General features: G+C 37.7%; 1 long non-coding RNA gene across 1 annotated transcript; it reads left to right on the top strand.

Moving 5' to 3' along the window:
- The first annotated feature begins 357 nt into the window (after window positions 1-357).
- LOC115533941 (uncharacterized) lies at window positions 358-7568 on the top strand. Its single transcript, XR_003974267.1, has 5 exons — window positions 358-570; window positions 4687-4725; window positions 5280-5435; window positions 5543-5635; window positions 6556-7568. It is a non-coding gene; the product is annotated as an uncharacterized LOC115533941 (long non-coding RNA).
- The last annotated feature ends 2820 nt before the right edge of the window (window positions 7569-10388 follow it).

Raw genomic sequence — 10388 nt, forward strand, 5'->3', positions numbered from 1 at the left:
TCGTGAGGACAGTTCTCCACGAAATCAGTGGAGATTGGCAAGAGTAACAGAAGTGTATCTGTCGCGTTGTTTGAAGAAAGTAGTCCAATCCCGATCGATTTTAACTCACTTTATTTGTCAAAGTTTTTCGGTATGGTATGAAGCAAAAGGAGGGGAATTGTATTTAGCACGCGGGCGAGCGACAACAAGCTGGCCAATACCTCTAACCGGCAAGTCTGAACTACCGGATGTTTCTGCCCTTGTTTGCTTCCGGACCTAATACCTAGTAGGCATAGCCTATGTGACGCATTAGCCTCAGCTTCCCCACCTGTCTAAAGGTGCTGCCTTCTGTGGATGGAGTAGCTATTGCAGCCTTCAGTAAGGTCTTGCTTCCTAGTGGCTATGTGAGGGTAATACAGCTTGTGTGTTCGATTCTGCTTCCTAGAGGCTATGTGGGGGCAACGAGAGAGGGAGTTTTGAAGTCCATGATGAGACAGAGCGGGACTCGGGGAGTAAGGTCTCGCTGCAGCCTGTAGGACATGGACATCCAACGTCCAAGTGCTGTCCCGTGACGACAAGATGGCGGACGCGGTGAGACTCCTTAGCTGTGTCCCTATTCCTCTACGCATAGTCAAATCTCCTATCCTTTACTTAACCTTTGTGGAAAACGTCATCGGGTCAAGGAGAGATGAAAATGTGCTTCCTTTCTAACATAGGAAAAGACAGCGCTGTTTAAAATTAATTCGACTCCACTTTTCCTAACCGACGTCATTGCGCGACGGGGAGTATTGCTGACCTCAAGCGTTTCTATGGTGGAACTACAGTTTTCCGAAGTTGGTCTAAACAAGGGGTTCTCAAAGTTTTGACAGCTGAGGGTCAATTTAGGAACCCAAAATTTGACCAAGGGCCGCCAAAGGAAAAAAGCCAAAGGAAAAAAGCAAAAAACATTGCACCTTGGACCTCTGGGAGGGAGATCAAGTGAGGTCTAAATCACAAACTGAGGTTCATCCTTTCAAAGTAATTTACAGTCGGATTAAAACTAACAAATAACAGGATTGAATTGAAAAGAGAGAATCGACTTTTCTCTTTATATTTATTTATTTTTGTTTAAATTAATATTGATATAATAAAAAAAAAAAGGAAAGGCAATGATGGAAAAGTATATCAAAATGGGGAACGACTTCACGTGACAAATGAAGAAATTGTTTGCTTCGCAAAAAACGTCTACATTTTTATTTTCTTGCGATGTATATTGTGTGCTTAATAACCATCAATATATGATTTCATTTCGATTCAAATAATATGTTTCTTGGAATTGGTATCCATTATTATCAATTTTATTTTCTGCTCTTCTCTTCAAACAAACCAATAAAAAATAAAGAAATAAAGAAAATACAAATATTATGTATCCTCCATTTCGGACACTTTGCGCTTCCTCGGGATACCGAAGATAGTTGGTAGAGTTCCTCTTGCAATCTCTCTGCCCTCCTCCGTGAAATGAGCAAACCGTCTGCAATGACTGCACAAACACACACGCACACACAAACACACACACGCACGCACGCACGCACGCAGACACACACACACACGCACACACGCACAAACACACACACACACACACACACACACACACACACACACACACACACACACACACACACACACACACACACACACACACACACACACACACACACACACACACACACACACACACACACACAAATAGTTTTTGTAGGTCATTGTTACGGTTGCGTTAATATTGGAATTCACAGCACATCTGCTTCAGAAGAACTATACCCTTCAGATTCTCCAACAAAGTGGAGCACCACCACTTCCTGAGATGTGTTATGTCAAGCTGTGGAAGATAACAGTCAGAATTAACTCCCAAAGACTGCAATGAGATTAGACTCTTTGTACGCGACTATCATAATTTTGCATTAAGTTTAGCCATTTCATTTTCGTAGATTTTCCTTTATATATATTTTTATGTATCTAGTATACTATTTGAAATTTGAAATAAGTTGCATGTAATTATAACTATTATTTAAAGTGTCTGCTATCGTGGATAAATACGTTAGCTTAAGGCAGTGGCGTCCCTGTGTTATTCGGGGATAAAGCCTCGGATGTTATTTAATTAGCCCCGAATATGAATTTAGGGGAAAAAAAAAATAATAATATATATATATATATATATATATATATATATATATATATATATATATATATATATATATATATTCATAAACATTTATAAGTAGCCTAGTCTAGATAGACATAGTCCTTCTGGCAAGAGAATAAACAACAACCTGTTAGGTTGTTGTTCTTTTGTTCCGAACCGCTCCCTCCGCTCAACCTCTGCTGGACTACTATGTATCCCCACATCACGACTCACTACAATGGGTGCCCGGTCATTCAGCTGTTCAGCACCCAGGCTCTGGAACTCCATCCCCCCACACATAAAACAGTCAGACACCCTTACAACCTTCAAGTCACAACTAAAAACTCACCTGTTCAAACTCGCACACAACGTCTAACGTGATTCTTTGTTTGTTTTGTTTTGTCTTGTTTTTGTTTTATTTATTTTTTATTTATTATGTTATTATATTATTTATTTATTTATTTATTTTTCCACTTTTTTTTTTTTTTTTAACGATTTATGATGACTATATGCTCTGTAAGTTGATCTTGGGTGTCTTGAAAGGCGCCTCTAAATTAAATGTATTATTATTATTATTATTATTAGGGAAAGTGAAGGAAGCCAATACCAGGATAAAACCACATAAACTACATGCTTTTCATCTGTTTCCTTAACCTACCACTTAAAAGCATTACATTCTGCCAATGTTTTGGATGTATGGTTACTTGACCCAGGTTATGGACACCTTTGATAGGGTATGGATTAATTTCAGTGAGGTTTAATGTAAGTTTGTAATCCATGTATGGTGACTTGACCAAGTTATGGATGCCTTGGATACAAATGTTACTGTAAACAAACAAACTGTATACAAAACGTTTGATTTATGTTTCTCATCAAAACATATATAAATCATGTAGAACTCTTACAGCTTTGAGGGATGTTAAATCTAGAAGAAGTAGGAAATAAGTTATGTTTTGTCTGGAACACCGCCCAATATGAACGCGTCATCACCCACGTGGTGAAGAAGAACGTTGCCATTTTGCACTTATGTTGAATGCGCGTGGACCTGAGGTCGGAGGTATCTTTCAAGGTAATTAAATCTTACCAAATATGTCACTGTTAGAGTCAGTCACTCTAAATACTTTAATTTGCTCGTAAGGTTGAGTAACATGTTTATGTCAAGGTATTTTTTGAAAATCCAGGCCTAATAGGATTATACTAATGTGTTAAAGTTCGCTGTGGTTACTATTCGCTGGCGTTAGCTAGGCCTAAACAACTTTAATTTAGCTCATGACTCATTCACGAAATAAGGGAATAAAGCATGTTTTTCTATCGTGTGAAAGTGTATTTGACTTTCCTTAGAACTATGAAGTTAATTGGTGAAATTCGCTGGGGGGAGGGGTAGTTACTAACTGCATGCTTAAGCAACTCAAAATGCTGGCGCATTTTTGGGGAAATATTCACTATACCACGGTGGGGAAAGTCGCTGGTAATCTGTCTTTATTTTTTATGCTGCTATGCCTGGTAAAACGTAAAAACGTGTGAGTATATTAATTGGGCCACTGAGAATTTTGATGGTCCTGTCTAGCCGAGGGCTCTAGGCGTCACGTACACGCGGCAATGGCAGCTAGCGTTTAGCATTAGGCTAATATTAGCATCGCTGGGTAGCAAAGGCATTCATAGTTTAAGCGGTTTGGTCTTTACCAGCTATACCTAGCCTTCCCCAGTCATTGTAACAGACTGGGTATTAAGTAATGTTGTGTTATGTGTGTTCCTCTGTTAAAATAGTTTGTTTATGTCCATTTCACGGGGTTGAGTTGTTGGGATTCCAGAAGGTTAGTGGATATGTCATAGGCTGTAGGGTCGTGATTGGCTGAGAACCAGGAAACGTTATCATTGTTCTGGGGAGAGAGCTAGGCTAAAGTGCGATGCTAATATTGGCCTAATGCTAAATGCTAGCTGCTATTGCCGCGTTTACGTGAAGCCTACGGAGCCCTCGGCTATAGACAGACCGTCGCCATTCTCACTGGCCCAACAGTTTATTCAATGTAGTTGCTTTTGCGTTGGCTACAGCCCACAGTAGCCTGTGAATTAATTGGAAAATAAATCGCCAGAAAACCCCAGTTCCGTCTCGTGGCATTTTTACAGAGGGACGCTACAATGTTATGTTTTCATTTCATTTTGTTGTGTTAAGAATGTATTATTTTTTAGGTCTTGATGTCTAATTACCTTAATAGAGCCTTATTAAAATGAGAAATGAGGGAGATTTTTATTTAACTGTTTTATGGAAATGTTTATTTAAGGGTAAATGTGTGATAACATTAGCCTGCAGGAATATACTTTCCTGTGTGATTTATTAGTTCCCCATTCATCAGTTTAAAAGCACTATGAACTCCATTTATTTTAACTAGGTGTAGCTAATAAACTCATCTGAGTTTCATTTAAATGAATTGCATTTAAACTACAATAAAGAGTAACTGTGAAGCATTTTGACCGATTCTGTTAGGAAAGCTATATGGATGTATTTGGTTGGCTGGCCTCACATTTTTCCCTCTTTCTCTTTCCAGTGATGTGGCAGTGTAAGGGGTGTTCCGTTGCAGTAGCTAGTAGGTCTTTACGTCTTAATCATTATAAACTGAAGCATCCACATTTTTGGCGCACCATCCACTATCCATGAACATTTAAGACTTGGAATGCTTTAATTGTACACCAAAGTAGAGTTCATTCAACACAAGTTAGTCAGACTCAAAAAGAGTTGGCTACTTTCAGCTGTCACTTATGTAGATGCAAAAATCTATCTAATGAAAGGGAATACTTTATTCATATCAACATACATCTGAGGAGAAATGAAATATTCTCTGACATGTTTGTTGGCTGTACTTTTCAAACCAATATTTATGAAACGTTTGTCTCGTAAGAGAAGCCGACACACACCTCATAACCTAACTGATTTTATTCCTGGTATTGTGTTAACAACTACATTAGCATTACCATCATTACATGATTCTTCAGCTGATTGCCAGGATGAGGAGTTTGTGGAAGGGGAAGTTTCTGTTGCACCCCTAGGTTTGGAAGACCAATACAGACCAATGTATATATTTTAAATATAAGATCATTAGAAAATGAAGTAATCAAATGATTTTCTCATTTTTATTTTCAGATAAATGCAGAATTTAAGCGCATTACCACCATGCCCCTGCAATCCAGATTTCGGTCACAGCTGGATGTACGATCTGACAAACTTCTAAAGCTGTTCGAAAAACGAGGAGGACAGATAGGCAAGCGTCTTGAGAGAACTTTGGCCCCCATGACTCAAGTAAGAATGAATTTTTTTGGAAAAAAAATACTGAATTTATAGAAAAATTTGATAGAGGAAAAAGGATTCCAAACAAATGTCTTTCTTTTCTAATCCCCATGACCTAGGACGATGACGTTGATGCAGGGCGGGAATGTGTTCTCAAGTGGCTGTGTGTGTACCTCAACGAAGGCCCAGCAAATCTTGTCAGGGAGTTTGTGGTGAGTGAAGTTATTTTACTGATTTTGATATTTGGTTGAACACCAAAATGCGTAGTTAAAGGGGACCTATTATGCTTTTTCGACTTTTATGACCTATAAAAGTTGTTATAATGATTGATAGTCATGTTTAATCAGACACAAACAACGATGTTGATTTTCGGGAAACTCTTCCTCTAATCTGGGCGCTTTCAGCATGCTCTGTCAAGGCTCGGTTTCGTCCTTCTCCGCCCCCTCGCCCCCCTCCTGCCAACCCAACTCCGTTGTGATTGGTTACCTTCCTTGAAGTGTGCGCGCGCGGGCAGATTTGACCAGGCATATGGGGGCGTGGCATGAGCGCCTCTACGTAGATGATTTCCCGGAAATGTGAACAAGTGAATCGCAAACGTTGTCCCGAGTGTTTAGCGCTCTGCACAGCCACCCCAGACTGTCAGCAGGGAATACGTCAAAATGCATGTACATCATTATTTGACACTTTAGTATGGTTAAACATGACTATCAATCATTATAACAACGTTTATAGGTCATAAAAAGCATAATGGGTTCCCTTTAATGAAATAGATCTAGGCTACTGTACTGATGCAAATTACGCATCAGTACAGGTTTAGTAACATTTATATTGGTTGCTCCACCCGGGTTAGTTTAATTTTTGCTTCCATTACATGACACACAGGTGAGTGCTTTATCCAAGTTAAAACTTGACTATAAAATGAACCTTGTGTTTTATCGGCACAACATAGGCATTTTAATTTGAAACATGTACAGTCTGCATTTAAGTTTAATAGAGAGAAAATGAGAGGCTCACAGACTGGCTTAAATTATTTAAAATGAAAAAATCTTTTAAATAGCACATTCATTATAATTCCATTGTAAATATGATTTTTGTTTTTTCTCACTCCGATCTATTTGTGATTTCACTGCAGGCAGAGAACGAAGCTGTCATCAAAATCGATTGAGGACACCACGTGGGAATATTTGTCGTGAAAAATGATGCAACCAGTGGTCCAGAGGACGTGGGGATTGTCCTGGAAGGCCTGCAGATAATGCAAGGACTGGACAACACTGCATTAGCTGCTGCCATATTGTTTGGCCTAATGTATGTATTGAACCTCAACTACCCTCCTGAGCTAAAGTACACGTTTGAAGTGCGCCAAAAACTTGTGATGGAGCTGGACGGCACCACGCGCTCAAAGAAAGCCCAAGTTCTCAAAAACAGACTGAGTGAGCTGTTGTCCTTGGATCTTTTTGCTCATCGACTTGATTCTGGACTGTTCACATGCAACTTTGCTGTTCTTTGTTCTTGCAGTATTTACATACAGCATGTCTACTGTATTATCAAATGAATGTTTTTTTCTGGAGCTCATGCGTTCCCAAAATGTGACTCGGATTTGCTGTTTTCTCTTAAAGTAATAGAGCTGCTGAATGAGCTGTTGCCATGGACCATGTTTGCTCTGTGAATGCACTTGTCTCTTGACATGCACTCATGCAGCTTTAGTTTTTCCTGTATTATTTTTGCAGTATTTAGATTCTTGGAAGATTTACATTTGTTGTAGGATTAATGATGTTTGTCCAGGTCTACTGATGGTCTACTCATTGTTTGTTGTGCGGTGATTCATTCAAAACACTGGGAGTACTTTTTTATTTTATTATTTAATTACACTTTTATGCAAAGTAAAAAAAAACATAATGCAACCTAACATGTTGTTTTGGGATTTCAGTGTTAAAAATGTCTGTTTTCAAAAAGATTGTTAATTTGGCACAATTGTCAGATTGTAGCAGTTGTGGATGTTTACTGTTTTCTCCTGATTGGGTCCTGCTGTACTGCGTACAAATTGCATGTCCAAACTATTGCTATTTGAAGGTGGAGTCAGCGATTAAGGGGAATTATTGTTGTAAAAAAAAAGTGAATATCTCTTTATGATCCGCTACCTGTCCGTACTTACTAATTTTATTTTCATTATAATCGAGCAAGTATGGGATTTCAGTGTTAAATGTAGTATTTGAAAAATACAATAGAAAGTTGGTTATTTGTGCCTTGTTTAGTCTCATGCTTACTTGAGCAGGTTGGGTAGATTTAACATGACAACACTAATTTAAATAGAAAAATCATGTTTCTTAAACAGGTTATAATTGATTATGCTGAGCATGTAAAATATATGCAAAATAAGTCATGTTGGTTCAACATAATTAAGTATGTTCAACATAAAAATAATAATTAACAAGTTATGTTTGCATGACCAAAAATAATTCTCCCTATTTTTCTAAATGAAATAGTTAGTGAAAATGATTTTAATGTGTGCAACCGATGTACACATTCTATTCATGTATATCCAACACTTTTTTTTTTCAGTGTTGGTCATTTCATTGTTTTAAAAGAAAGTTTAAGTAAATGTTAAACAAATGTAAAATAACTAAATATTAATTTGATGTGATCTAAAAATAACAGTAAATTATTGCAATTGTAAAGCCAAGATAATGTTTTTCAACTTTTTTTACGTTTTGAAAGTTGAATCACATTATTTTGTGTCCATATACTGTTATATTACATCAAATATAAATTATTATACAACCTTTTTCCATTAAAAACCAGCTAAGAACAGCATTTCTTTCAATTTAAGCAGTATTATTCGTAATACAACATTTATTTACCATATTTCTAGGTAATTTCATTGTTTTAAAATGTTTCTAATCAAACATTAAAAACATGAAAATAATAATTACAACTACAAACTGTATTTTAATTATGGAAAATAACCGTATTTTTATGAGAAAGAAATTATCTGTTATTTCAGTTTTTTTTCTGGCACCCCAGCTGCCAGAAAATTAAGTGTATTAAGTTAACCTATCCTATCGTGCGTGTGTGTATATGTGTAAGGTCTGCCTCACTTTCACTTCATTTGCAATAACTCGAATGGAACTTTAGACATTTGGGGATAGCATAGCAGTCAGGTAGCTATTTAAAGCTATAATAAACCGCGTATTTCGTTTATTTAGATAAAGCATTATGAAAAAGTTTGCATGCACAATAAAGCATACACATACATTTGGCGCGCAGCATTTTCATTTTCACGCTGGGTTAAGTTTATGAAACCTAGAAATCCCCACCCAAATCTCTTGAGTAGAGGCAATAAAAATGTGATATGCGTGGAAGAGAGACGGAAGGAGAGGAGAAAAGGATTAGAGTATTTAGTGACCAGAACCACACTCCATATATGGAGTGTATCTTTTGTGTGTGTGTGTGTGTGTGTGTCTGTGTGTGTCTGTGTGTGTGTGTGTTAACGCGTGTGGTGGTAGGCGATGACTCCAGTTTAACCAGTGAATGAGTCTCTCTGGTCTCTGATGAAAGCTTCCTTCTCACTCTCACACACGCAAACACACACACACACACACACACACACACACACACACACACACACACACACACACACACACACACACACGCACACACTCGAGAATGAAGACTTTTTTCGTTTTGAAGTTTGAATCTAAATCAGTCAAATCAGACTCATCCCTTTAATTAAAATGAGGGCGGTCATTTAAGATCAAACACAGAGCTGAAATAGCCTCTCACTGTTACCAAGAAGACCACAGGGTGCCGAACCTGCATTGAGTTTGACTATTTAGCTCACCTCCCGCAGCTCGCCTGCCAGGTGGTTTTCTTAATTAGTTAATTGGTTGCATCTGGTGCGTTTCACTTAAAAGGGAACCGGACAGTACATTTGTTTGTGTACTGTTTCGTTTAAGGCCTGTTGTGACTTATTTAACATCTCTTTCAGTTTCACAGATTAAAGACTTTTTGAAGTAAAGAGGAGCATCTCATCTGAACCTGATGTGAGTAGAATTGTGTGGAAAAGCACAACTGACGTGACTTGTATGTTGAATATTAGGGCTGCAACTAATCTGTCGATTTATTTTTTAGTTGGATCGGATAGAAAAAAAAAAAAAAAAAAATTTGAATGGCCGCATCTTTATTCAAAAACTGAACATTACTTCAAATTCACAGTGCAGACTGAAGTGTAAAACACCAGGTTATTGCTCCAACGTCCCGGAACTATTAAAAGTAATATTAAATAATAAAAAGATTAAAAAAACATAACTGGGATAACACAAAAAAAAAACATACAATGTATGATATACTTTTATATGTATATAAGGGATGTCCATGGTTAACCGGTCAAACCTATTGATACCATTTTCGAGACTCCTTGAAATGGAACTTGTCATTTAATTGCTGATAAGATGATAGTTCAAGATAGGACATTGAACAGGTCATAATTCTATCTTTACTGTCTATTTTATATTACTGGGAAAACAAGTTTTCACCAAAATCTCTATTTTTTTACGGCTGCATTTGAACGCATCAATCATATTACTGAGCCGACCTGAACACATCACATTTGACACTGTTCGTGACCATTGATTAGTTTTATTTTTTAAGCTAATTAGCTCTATATCCTGGCGATTTTAACATGGATTTAAAAACTGCATTACTATTTTTAACTGACGGGACTTTCTACACCGTCCGGTTGTGTGATTACTACCGGTGCTTTGAATGACTGTTGATGCACGCGGTGCCGACTACGAGCCCGTCTGCACAACTGCAGCTGACAGTTTTCGGTTGGACTAGACGGATACTGAGTTGAAGGTTTTTTTTTAACCCAAAGACAGTGAAGGTACACCACTTTTATGTAGGCCTACAGTCCAGCTTTAAGATATGACCAAAATACAAGCTGTGGTCGCTCACACTAAAGCTCGC

Source organism: Gadus morhua, chromosome 21, assembly GCF_902167405.1.
Source record: "Gadus morhua chromosome 21, gadMor3.0, whole genome shotgun sequence".
In the NCBI taxonomy this organism is placed as follows: domain Eukaryota; kingdom Metazoa; phylum Chordata; class Actinopteri; order Gadiformes; family Gadidae; genus Gadus; species Gadus morhua.